We start from the raw sequence: 13,327 nt of genomic DNA on the forward strand, positions 1-13,327 counted from the left end.
ACTAGCATTTCAAATTCAGGAATGATCAAGGGAAAGGGGTGTGTGCTGATTTTAAAGCAGAGAAAACATAATTATGGGAATAAAACAAATGCAAAAAGTGGTTTGCTCAAAAGAGTAAATATATCATATTAATAAGTAGGGATTACATTTACTTTTCTGTACAGTAAAACATATTGTCAGAAATTATTCTGCTCCGTGAGCCTTATTAATTTTTATATTTTATTTATTTATATGCTTGGGAGTTGCTAACATGCTTTAGTATTAGCAGGTAAATCTCATTTATAGACTTCAAGGAAAAAGCACCATGAAAACACATATTCATTTTTCATTGTATTCAGAATTTACAACTAATCAGTATTACTTGAGTTTAGATCTGGATTAGATTATATTTCAGACCAGCTATTTATCATGCTAGTTGGCAAATGTAGTGTTTACTGCCCAAAGGGTGAATGTTTGTGGTATTTTTATATGTGTATAAATGTCTTTATACACAAGATTAAAGGCAAGATTAATGACAGCATTAAAGGCAACATGTTTCCCTTAAAGGCAATGAAAGTAATAAAACACAACACAATTATTCAGTTGCAGCAGAGACACTTTTTGACATGCCATTTTTCTTCATTGTTTGAATTAGTATGTTGATCTGGTTCCTTTTATAAGAACGTGCTGATACATTAGATCATTTTTGGAAGTCATTAAACAAAAGTAGTCGTTCATTGCTATTACTTTTGTGTAGAAAAGGATGGTTGTATAAATTTCAACTTATTTTTATTTCATTGCCTAATAAAAAGGTTATACTGTATCTGCTGTGGAACAGTGTCTGGGAGGGTAAATAGCTCCCAGAATACTCTATGAGACAAAGCATATGAGGACAATTACAGATGCTATTCCAAATCAGCATTTATTAACTAGTGCAGGGCAGGTGCTATGGGGCAAATTCACCAACCTGCGGAGTTTCACTAGCGCAGCCTTCGCTGCACTTCCCCAGGGCTCTGCTAATTCACTAAAAACTGAAGTTGCACTCAAGGTAGCAAAGTTGCACTACCGTTAATTCGTCAAGCAAAGCAAAGTTACGCTAGCGATGCCTAATTCCATATGGCGCCAAGTTAAAGTACAATGGACGTATGTGTAGCAGCAAATACATTACACTACACAAGCCTGGGAAAGCTTCATAAAATATAATAGAGTTATTATTTTGCCCTATACATGTGCCCACTGTATAGTTTAGGTGCCATATGTTAGGAAATGTAGGGGGAAGGAGGGTACCCCCAAAAAAATTTACAATCTTTTTGAGCCTATCACCCTTAAAAAAGGAAAAGACGCCAGCAGTTTTTTTGGACATAGAAAAAAATTTCAACTTTTTTTAAAGCAATCCCTATCTACTCTATTGCACTTCGCCTGGTGGCAAGTCTGGCTCAAGAAGTAACGTTCAGTAAAATGCGCAAGTTAGTGAATTAGCGTAGTTACGTCCCTTCACCATAGCACAACTTTGCGTGGCGTAAGGGTGTGAAGTAGCGCTAGAGTAGGTCCACTTCCCTAGTGAATTTACGCCAGCGCCCATTAGTAAATCGGCAAAGTAACAAAATTACGTCACGCTGGTGAATTTTCGCTAACGTTAGGCACTTCACGCTTTTGTAAATTTGCCCCTATGAGTGATGTCACCATCTGGAGAAGGGGAGTTCTCTGCCAAAGAGGCAGTAAATAAGAAGTCTTTGAGGTAAATCCTTAGTCCGGATGTGTGGGGAAACCCCCTGAGAGAACCAAGTCTGTTATAAACAGAAGTATAAACAGATGAATGACTTGTATTAAACTACTTTCCATTCATTTTATTACTGAATAAGGTATCTGGTAGCTAACTGGTTTAGTAATGGCTGGAGAGTAATGGGATTCTCAAAATTAAGAATCTTCTTAGAATCACAAGCAGAACAATATGTTCCCCATTTAACAAAACTTTCCTGACTGTCAGGAACATTTTACTGTCAATAAGGAAAGTTTTAAATGAATTGACACATATATCAATAAAGATACCTATGTCAATTCATCAGAATGAGTTTGACTGCTTGATAGGTTGGTTGTTTAGCAGCGCTGAGCCCTGACTCCCTGATGGGAGACAACTATTGTCTTGTTTTCTTTCATATTTGGATATAATAATTTATAATCTATAATTTTACCTACAGTATGTAAAGTAATTTTACAAAAAATATTGTATTATAAATTCTGCAGCACACACAGTCCTCTTTAAAATGGGATATTCATTTAGGAGCTATTTTTATTATCAGCACAAAAGGCAAGAGTACCGAATGGTTGGACTCCAGTGGTTGCTATTAATGTTAAAAAAACATTTGGTAATGCCCTTCTAATCTGTAATCAGTTTTGATTTTGCTGTAAAAGTATACTATGAAACATTACCGCATGCTGATTTATGGTATACTATATTATTAAAACAGTAACACTGTTGGAAATTAAATAAGGAGTTACAATACTCATATTCATATTTTAGATATGGCCATCCTGAGGTGCTTGATTATAAATATTACTGAGACATTTATTCAATATAAGCCTTTACTAGACAACATTTAAACTGATAGGTTGTAATAAAATGGCTTATGTTAAGATTTACTGGATTTAAAAATAAAAAATTGTAATTAATTTAGGAATCTGGAAACAAACATGTACTTTGTCCTCACTCTTCTCAATCTATGTCTTCTGAAAGTACAGAATAGGTGCACCATGAGAGAGAAAAGATATAACAGCTACACCAAGCTAAAAAATATATTTATTGGTTTAGCATTAATCCAAATATTTTAATATGTATTAGGTAAGATAATCAATCTAATCATATTAAAGACTGTCCCTGTAAGACATGCCGGGAGAGTTCAGCGATCTTTTACCTCCCGGCGCGTCTGGTCCTGGGCTCCTTTGTGCAGGCTCGCACTTCCGCATATTTTGACACTGAGCATCATGACGCGTGCGTCACAGCGACGTGTGTCGTGACGTCATGGATTTGGCGCCAAAACGCCTTTAAAGCTCCGGTCCTCCATTTTTTGAGTGCCGAAGCTAGGCTTCAGTTTACTGTTCCTGCTCAAGCATATTCTTCAATCTGAATACCTGTTTTTTTTTTTACTTCTGTCTGACTCTACGCCTGCCTCTGATTCTTCGCCTGTTTGACTACGTCTATTCTAAATCCTTGCCGATACCTCGTTTTCAGACTGTTTGGTAAAGATCTGCACTTTCTTGTTGGTTTTCTGCAGCAGAAAGCCTGGGACCCCAAAAGGGCGTCGGTGAACACTGGAGGCCGCAGGGTTTTCCTGTGCAACTGAGTGTACTCATCATCACGCAAGGTTCTGATCGTTCCAGTCCCTACAATGTTATCATTTGATGCTTACTTACTTTGTCTGTCCTTCGGTTGGTTTAAGGTAACATTAAAAAAAAAAAATTGTTGTTCTAAATGTCAAACCCCTTATGATATGCTTACCAACTTGTGTTCACCAGTTCTAGCTCCATGTACCAATTTGCCAGCTGTGTGTACTTATGTATGATGTTCATGCAACTGGCACAAATGAGCACTGTATTAAATACCATGATTGACCATGTGGCATGTACAGGACTTCCTTTGCATGTAGCATCAGTTGGATGGGTGAATTTGACACCTTTTGTTTTGCCAAAAATTCGCCAACGACATAACTTTATGCCCCTGTCTTGCCACTCCCTTACTGTACACCCATCTGTATGCAATGTTCCAAATTGTACAACTCTGGTACTTGGTGCAAAAGGTTTCGCCTGAAAGCTAAGCACATACAATTTTGCTGGAATTCTGTGACTGAATGTTGTATTTTGGCCATAAATAACATAAAATGCACAAATCTATGTACTATTTAATTAAGGGAGCCATGTGATATTCTAGCCTGTTTTTGACTAGCTCTACAACCAGGGTATATAGGGATATATTTCTCTATATTTCCTACTGAGAATACATCATGGATGACTACCTTTCAGTCTCAACAGCTTTAGAATTAAAACATTTTCCTGACTTTGTTGAAGTGTATTTAAACAACCATACATAATAATTTGATGCTTTTGAGGGTTACTAAGTGCTGTGTTGTGCTTCAAGTCATTAAAAACTGACATTACTTCTTGTGGATTAATTCATGTGACCCTAAGTAGCACTTGCAAGAGGTTTCATTCTTGGCTACAATGCAAATATCTAAAACACCCATATATAGATTTCATTGCAAGATGGTACTGAAAAAAAACATACTCATCTATTTCCCTTTATATTCTTAGTACTAACTTTTGAACAGTACATTCTAGCTCTACAACATTCATAGACTCCTCTAGATATTATTTTTAGCATCTTTGACAAAAAAATGCTATGTGTCTGGAACATATTTCAACATAAAACACATCTACTTTGGCTATTTTTGTATCTCTCATTCACTGGTCTCAATATAGGTCAGGAGCTGGTGAAGTCAGTGCTGATTACCTAAGATGGTCCAAAGTCTTTCTAATAGTGCATAAAATAGGATGATATGTCTAATGTTTGGTTGTCTAGTGAAAATAAATGACAGGTACTTCTGTTCTAATAATATCTGAACATGGTATTTCACAATATAAATTATAGCATATTTTTGCTTTGTAGCAGTTTATGTATGATTGTTTTCTTGATTGCATATGTAATTGTAACAAGTTTATATTTACTCGCTATACTGTGAAAATAAAAAATAATTGGAAAAAAAACACGTCATCTTTGCATATGACTTACTTGTGCTGTTTTGTTTCAATAAACGCATGCATTAAAGGCATTGCTTAGTAAAAAACAGAAATATTGTCCAAATTACCAGTATGAATGAAATGATATAGTGGTACATCTAAATCACATGAAACAGCAGACATACAGTAACAGTGGTGGTGTCTTATTTCTGAAAACTCACTGGCTGAATATAAACCTATAGCTCCTGATCATTAATTCAAAGACCGAAGACTATCCTGATATTTCTACTACGTATTAGGTATTACTACTTGCATTCTTAAATATAAATCAGAACTGCCATAATGAATGTTGCAACAAATGCAATAGTATGAAGACATAACCTATTGGAATATTGGATTATATTTATGCTTGCATCCACTTTAGCATACATTTTAGAACATTCATTATTTGGGAGAGCTGCATGGCACAAAGCCAATGACTACACATAGCACCATACACTTTAAATACCTCTGGGGATTTCCTTTAGGTTGTATGGACAAAATATTCTGCAGGGCTATTGGAGCTAAACTATTACCATAGTGCACACAATACTAGAAGAAAAGTACATACCACATACATTAATATCCTTAAAAAGGAATGTCAAGTGCTGCATGCAGACGTAGTGCTATGTAATTACATATAAAATATACATACATACCATAATTGTATTTGGAATGAGCAAACTTGTCACTAATCTCTCACCTTTGGTACAAGAATGTTTATTCTTCAATAAACCTTAGAATAAACCAAAACAATTATGATTACAAACATAAAGGAAATCATTTTTTAAAAAATTTGGATTATTAGGATAAAATGTCCAAATAATAATTATACAAATTGTGAGATGGCCTTTCCATAATTTGGAGCTTTCTGGATAACAGGTTTCCAAATAATGGATTCCATACCTGTGGTTTTTTTAATGGGGCATCATACCTTTTAACATGAGTTCAATGAATAGGACTTAGGCTGGAAACACATTTTGCCTATTTTAATTATAAATAAGCTATGGTTTATACTCTTTTTGGTATTAGAATTCTAGATTTGCCAAAGTGTTTGGAAGGTAATATAAAGAACTTGGAAATATATTTTAATAAGTGAATTATCATAAATTGAAAGCCCTAATAACCTTGCATAAATAAGATATACAATCACATATTTTCATATTTTATTTGAGAACCGATGAGAGCAATTTCAGCTAATTAGTCTTCTTTTTTTTTTACTATCTTTATTGACAAAGGAAAAATATAAAGCAATCATCTGTCTAGCAAGGACATATTGAATTAATACAAAACAGACTGTCAAAGTCAAAATGAATGCAACTATTGAACTAGGAACGTTTTTTAAATACAAAATACATAACTATCACTGTGACACAATTATAAATTACAGGTATGGGACCTGTTATCTAGAATGCTCGGGACCTGGGGTTTTCCGGATAACGGATCTTTCTGTAATTTGGGTCTTCATGCCTTAAGTCTACTAGAAAATTATTTAAACATTAAATAAACCCAATAGGCTGGTTTTGCTTCTTAGTTTGGATCAAGTACAAGCTGTTTTATTATTACGGAGAAAAAGGAAATCATTTTTAAAAATTTTGATTATTTGGATAAAATGGAATCTATGGGAGACAGCCATACCGTAATTTGGAGCTTTCTGGATATCAGGTTTCCGGATAAGGGATCCTATACTTGTACTACATTCACATGTATTTTATTGTTTTAATTCTGTATGGTCAAAATATTTAAATAAAAGGTCTGGTTAAAATAGATTTTTTAAATATAACTATCTTTATAATAAAGAAGCTGTAGATGAGTTTTTTCTAATAAAAACTTTTATTTATGAAACTTTATTAAACTTTAGCCAAACGTTAGCTTCTATTTAAAGTCTGAAAATCATTTTCTACAATAAGAAGTATGATGTTATATAATTCTCCTATTTATGGCAGATATAGTAATGGTTTCAGGAATTGGATGCCTTTTAATCACATGTTTGGGCTTCTTTTGAATGCCCTAGAAATTAGACAAGATATTGTTAAAAAAATAGGTTATATGTGATGGATTCTGACAGTTCCTGACTCAGGGTTGACAGTTTCCTGACAGTCAGGAAAGTTTTGATAAATGGGGAAAATACTTAATTGCTGAGGTTTCTTCAGGATTCTATATTTGATAACTTTGCCCCATTGTCTTAATTTCAATATATGGGGGTACAACAAATTAGCACAGATTTGTTTCTTGCATACCTGAAATAAGAGAATGCATCATATGCTTTTAACTGGTTCTTAGGGGCAGATTTATCAAGGGTCGAATTTCGAGGTGGAAAATATTTCGAAATTCAACCATCGAATTGAATACTATGAAATTCAAAGTCGAATTCATAGGATTTTTTGTATCGTATGATCGTATTCTGATCGTAGTACGATCGTACTCTGATCGTACTTCGAATCGTACAATTCAAATGATTTTATCGTACGATTTTCCTTCGAATACGAAAAACTTAGAAATATGGAAGGTCCCCATAGGCTAACAAAGCACTTCTGTAGGTTTAAGTTGTCAAAGTATTGAAGTCAAAGTTTTTTTTAAAGAGACAGTACTTCGATTATCGAATGGTTGAATAGCCGAACAATTTAACTTTGAATCAAAAGTCGAAGTCGTAGTAGCCTATTTGATGGTCGAAGTATCCAAAAATGTCTTCAAATTTAGATTTTTTTAACTTTGAAAATTCCCTCGATTTCACTTCGACCCTTGATAAATCTGCCCCTTAATGTTATACACAATTTAAAACACTTTGTTTTTATAAACCCTTTGTTTTAACAATGCATTGTAACATAAGTTTCTTTCTTCTCCTCTCTGATTCTTTTCACTCTAGTTAAAAGCAGATTGTCTATATAACTCAGTACATTAATTTCCAGTCCTATAGATTTATGGGATTATTTGCAAATTATGCTTTCTAAGAAGTCAGTGAGAAAATTCCACAGAATTACAGAGATTTTTTATTATGAAAATGTTGTGTGGAAAATTTAGTATTAATAATGGCAACTGAAAGTCACACATTTCTATTTAACTTGCAGAATTCAGACAAAGAAAAACATAATTTGTGGTTATTAGGAAACAAAGCAATCAAGAGATCACAAAACAGTATTTAACAGATAGAATCACAACTTCCAGAACAAGTTGGCAGCTTATTGTATGACTAGCTTTAAAGATGGCGGTCATAGATTTATCAATATAACATTAGACTCTTTAAAGGACAAGGAAAGTCTAAAATAGAATAAGGCTAGAAATGCTGTATTTTGTACACTAAACATAAGCATGAACTTACTGCACCACAAGCCTAATCAAACAAATGATTTATGCTTTCAAAGTTGGCCACAGGGGGCTGTCATCTTGTAACTTTGTTAAACATCTTTGCCTGACCCTGCACATACTCAGTGTGGTCTGGGCTGCTTAGGGATCGTCATAAACAAAGCTGCTTGAGTTCTGCATGGTTGGGAAGTAAGGCGGGGGCTCCCCCTGCTGTTCATAAGTATGATTGTTTCCCTGCTCAGCAGTTAGGGACCGTCTGACAATTTCTATCCACAGCAGTAAATGAAGGGAGAATTTCACTGCATACAGTCAGGTTTCTTATAAAAACTGTACACATTTTTTAAGTAAAGTATATTGGAGATAGGTTTCTTTTTCATTAAAGAAAGTAAAAAAGGGATTTAATTTTTTTGCCTTTCCTTGTCCTTTAAAGGTTTATCTCTGTTTGGATATTCAGTGCTGATCCAAGGGAATATTCTCTACCTTGAACCTGCCGCTTGGGAAATACTAACTCCACTATTTCTTCTTGGTTGAGCACAGAATTGTTCTTTCTCACTAGCCCTGATTACCTAATTTTCTTGGGGTATTCTATGACATGATGCTAGACTGAAGTTACAGTATCTCATTCATTGGGTTCCTGCTACCCCTTTGGTTACCTTAGGGCAAACTTTCTCCATTTTAGGCTTTTCAGCTGCATCCAGCTCTTACTGTAGACTTGACACATACATCCATTGGTCATTGAATTTGGCTACAGAAGGTAGAAACATATTATGTATTGTTGCATGAATGTTCTGGAGTTAACAAAGATGTTTAGTACCATTCCAACTGGCTGTTGTTCTGATTAAGACATTTCAGTTATTGATGGTTTCACACTTAATGCAATGTTTTGTTAAATTTAATTTTTTTGTTTGGACCTGCTAACTGCAAATGGTTAAACAGTGTATTGTTCCTCTTATCCCATGGTTTTAGTTTATTTAGACCAGGGGTGTCCAAACTTTTTTCACCAAGGGCCATATGTGGTAAAATATACAAACAGCCGGGCCACTCACTGTGGACACGCCCATTTTGTGGCCACACCCCCCGATTACCATGTTCATTTTACAAATTTTAAATAAGTAACACACACATACAAACACACAGACAGATACACACACACACACACAGTGACACACACAGTGAAACACATACATATAGTAACACACATAGACACACACACACATACAGACAGATACACACACACACATACAGTGACACACACACACACACACACAATGACATACACACACACACAGTGACACATACAGACAGACACACACACATACAGTGAGGCACACAAACATACAGTGACACACACACACACAGTGAAACACATACAGACAGATATACACACACACACACATACAATGACACACACACACACACAGTGGTACACATACAGATAGGCACACACACAGTAACTCACACACTCGATCTGTAACTGACTCCCTTGCCCGACTGCAGCCTCACTAAATCCACCCCTCCCCCAAGCCAAGCACCGAACAGTTTTACTCACAGTTCATGAGATCATGCAGGAAATCCAGGCCAGGTTAGGCAGCAGTTGGAGCCATGCTTTCAGTTTGTTTACTGGCTCCCCCTCCCTCCCCGCACTACACTAAACTCCAGTCACGGGGAGGGGAGGGCGGAGTTTAGGACAGGCTTCTGTAGCTTCTGTGAAGCACTGTAGGTTCCGCCCCTCAATGACGCCGTGGAAGGAAACTTTTTTTTTTATGGATGCTGAGAGGGGGGAGGGATTTCTGCACTCTGCGGGCCAATTAAAAATGGATATCGGGCCGCATTTGGCCCGCGGGCCGTAGTTTGGACACCCCTGATTTAGACATTACTCTTCCATAAACTTGACTCAATTGAAATGCAAACTAAATTTGTTACACCTTTCTCCAATTTATTCTTTCCATTTGTTACAAAGTTCCCACCAATGCAAAGATCGTAATATAATCATATAGCAGAAGTTTCTCCAACAAGTTTGGAAACCTAGAGCCCTATATGGTATATATCAAACAATAAGGTTTTTATTTCATTATTTTCATTATTAACTCAACATAGCACCAACATATTCAATTTCTTTAAAATCAATGGTGTATAGAGTACATGAAACACAAATTACATTAAATTGCTGAAATACTGACTAATACAGGGGGCAAAGACTGCCCTGCTCATTAGAGCCTGGTTTGCATATACATTATGGTTATAGGCAGATTATCTAATAAATCATGGTATCCATACAAGTTTTATATAGCAAGGCTGCACTCAGCGTGATTGAAAATCAATGGAATTTGTAGTAAGTGCATTTTTGTAATTAGCTTTTTTATGTGTTTCCAGTTAAATCTGTTAATATCTGTTAATGTGCATAAATAGGCCTCTTTGTACTTTTTTAATACAAGCTCAAATGATACCATTTAAGCGCTAAGAAAAAAATCTTTGTTGAGTTTAAAGAAGACATAGTCAAAAATACCCCCTTTAAATATTGTCATTTTCCCTTAAAAAATAGACATAAAGGTGTTTTACCTGAATAAAATTGCTTTTAGCATTCAGCAGTGCAGTGATCACTTCAAAGTCCAGGTTAAAATGAGCAAAGGGAGTGTTTTAGCATTTTTTAGCAGGAAGCTGTCATCAATCCTAACAGGCAAATGAGCAGAGACTATGCCTGTTCAGTCCAACCCCACATTTCTCTGCTTCATTCATGGACCTGTAATTCATTTTATTGTAGCATATCTCCCAGTAAGGAGACTCACTCTCTACTGCAGAGCTGAGATCTACTATCACACAGAAATACAAAACAGCAATCCAGTCCTGTGACAGGTGTACTGATGTAATTTAAAATGTAGACACTGAACTGTATGTGATAAAAAACACCATTATCCTTTTATATGCAAAGGTGCATTAGGCAGCCACCACGCAGGAGAAAATTATCTTCTTTCCATATGCCATACTATGTAGCTGATTGTGAGATGGTCAGCTGCTTCTCTGCAGGAAAGGCGAAAGTGTGCTTCTGTTATCAGAAAGCAGTTCAGATCACCGGGCTCATAGCACAGTCATATAGTTAGTAAGGGGCACATTAAGGAGACGATTCTCTCCTGTCCCACCCCACTCAGCAGTACAGATCATCAGCCAGTAAGGAGAATGGAAATAGCTGATTTGCATCTGCTATTTGATGTTGTGTCAAGCAACCCAGACATGGTGTGGCACTCACTTAATAATGTATGTAGAATTCTTCAGGTGACAACTGATATGCCAACAGGTACCAAAAAGGGGAGACAGGTAGGCCCAGGCCGAATGCATTCTGCCATAATTCAGTATTATTGGAAACACTGGGGGTTTCGATGCAGAAGGGTGACTGCGCATGTACACTTGCAATCTCATATAACAATGGGGGCATGCTCATTGAGGGGGCACACTCATGGGGGACCCTCTGGCCTAGGGGCGGCCCAAGTACAAATCCTGGTGACGGGACAGAGCACAAATAGGACAAGGAATAGTACTGGAACAGGAGCAGAACCAGACAAGACTGCACCAAGAACAAATCTGAAACAGGAACAGAACTGGAGCAGGTCTGGAACAGGAGTAGGACTGGAACAAGGACAGAAACTGGAGCCAAACAGGACCGGAACAAGAGCAGGAGTAGAGCAGGAAACAGGTCGCGAACAAAGCAAGGAGCAGACAGGAGTTAGAGCAAGATAACAAGATCCAGGAACATGCCACAGTGCTCAGCTTAAGAGGCCAATGCTCAGGCCAAGGAAGTGAGGAACTGTTTATGTAAGGCAGAGTCAGCCTGATCAGCTGACCCTATTCAACCAATAAGGCTGCTGGGAACAGATATGAAATGCCTGTGAGCAAGCCTGCGTGCTGCTCACCTGGTCTAGAGGTTCCCAGGAAAGCCTTACAATGGGGAAGTGCCAGCAGCCCCTCAGAGATCAATTTCTTCAATTTTAGGTTATATACTATTTATCGGCATAGTGCATAAAATGAAGCTATGTGTCCCCTTTAATATGTCAGTGCCAATCTTTTGTAATATTCAACAAGTATCTTTATTTCTTTGCATCTCAGGCACACTTACACTGTCAGCAATATGAGGCAGAATCTTGCTGTGCCTGATAAATTATCTACAGCATGCTTCTCTTTGTAAAATAAGTTTAGATATATAAAGATAATAATAACATGTCTCAGTTAATTATTTTGTAAAGAAGTGCCATACTGTATGCAAAAACAAATCTGTTTACATTTATTGATCACTTTCATCATACAGTGAAATACAGCATATTGCTGTGCTCTACTCCAAGCCTTATAGTGAAAAAAACAATACGTACACAGTATGAGGTCTAGTTGTACAGTAAAGTCTCCCATCGTGTATGAACACAATAACATAGATTCCTCTATATTATATAAATTATCCCAGCCAGCTCATTATGGGTTAATGTCACTTATTTTTTTCCTCTTCTTTTTTTGGAACATTTGTACAGAACATTGAAATTTAGTATATTTAGTATATTTAGTGAAAGTTCACCCTTTGATAAATACACCTTTCAAAATTCCATAGCAATGAATGAAAGGAGAGTGGCGGAATTTCACTCTAGAAGACTGTGGCGATCTCTAACTTCACTCTTTGATAAATATACCCCCAAGCTGGAAATATCCAACTACATTTGCCAGGGACAAAACCCATGATAGAATGGCAATAGCGCCACTTCAGAATCAATAAGCTAATAGCACAGCGCCAGGATATAATTTTAAACACAGCAGTCAGCACTATACAGTGCAACAGACTGGAAATTTTGCAGAGCTTATGATGATAATAACAGAAACTTCATTTACAGGTTTCTTAAAAAGAATGCAATGTATAGCTTTTTACAGAAAGAGGATCAACATCTGTTCAATTACATTGGTCAGATTAATTTAATATGCAAATAGGATATTGTTTTGTATAAGCTATACAGTACATTCTGGAACATAAAACTTGTCATTATTTCTTGTTAGTCACTAATTCAATTGTTTCTTTGAGGAAAAGGGAATAAGACATACCAGGCCAGAACATGGAGATTCACTAAATGAAACTATACTGTAGATAAATAGAGATGCAGTAACTGATATACAGTAAATGTGTTTTCAGAATATAAAGAATGTTGGGGGATAAAATAAAACATCTGCAACCACATGCTAAACCTTGCACACAGTAATGTTTATTACACCTGTGTCTCAACTGTCATCTAGAAGACTTTACAGAATG

The 13,327-nt window shown here is 36.3% G+C and overlaps 1 long non-coding RNA gene across 1 annotated transcript; it reads right to left on the bottom strand.

Annotated features, from left to right (window-relative positions):
* Positions 1 to 5,408: 5,408 nt before the first annotated feature.
* On the bottom strand, positions 5,409 to 9,887 carry LOC121397780. The gene is made up of 3 exons (XR_005963917.1): positions 9,602 to 9,887; positions 8,706 to 8,797; positions 5,409 to 5,485 (listed from the first exon to the last, which is right to left on the bottom strand). It is a non-coding gene; the product is annotated as an uncharacterized LOC121397780 (long non-coding RNA).
* Positions 9,888 to 13,327: the final 3,440 nt, after the last annotated feature.

This window comes from Xenopus laevis, chromosome 8S (assembly GCF_017654675.1).
Source record: "Xenopus laevis strain J_2021 chromosome 8S, Xenopus_laevis_v10.1, whole genome shotgun sequence".
NCBI classification, from domain to species: Eukaryota; Metazoa; Chordata; class Amphibia; order Anura; family Pipidae; genus Xenopus; species Xenopus laevis.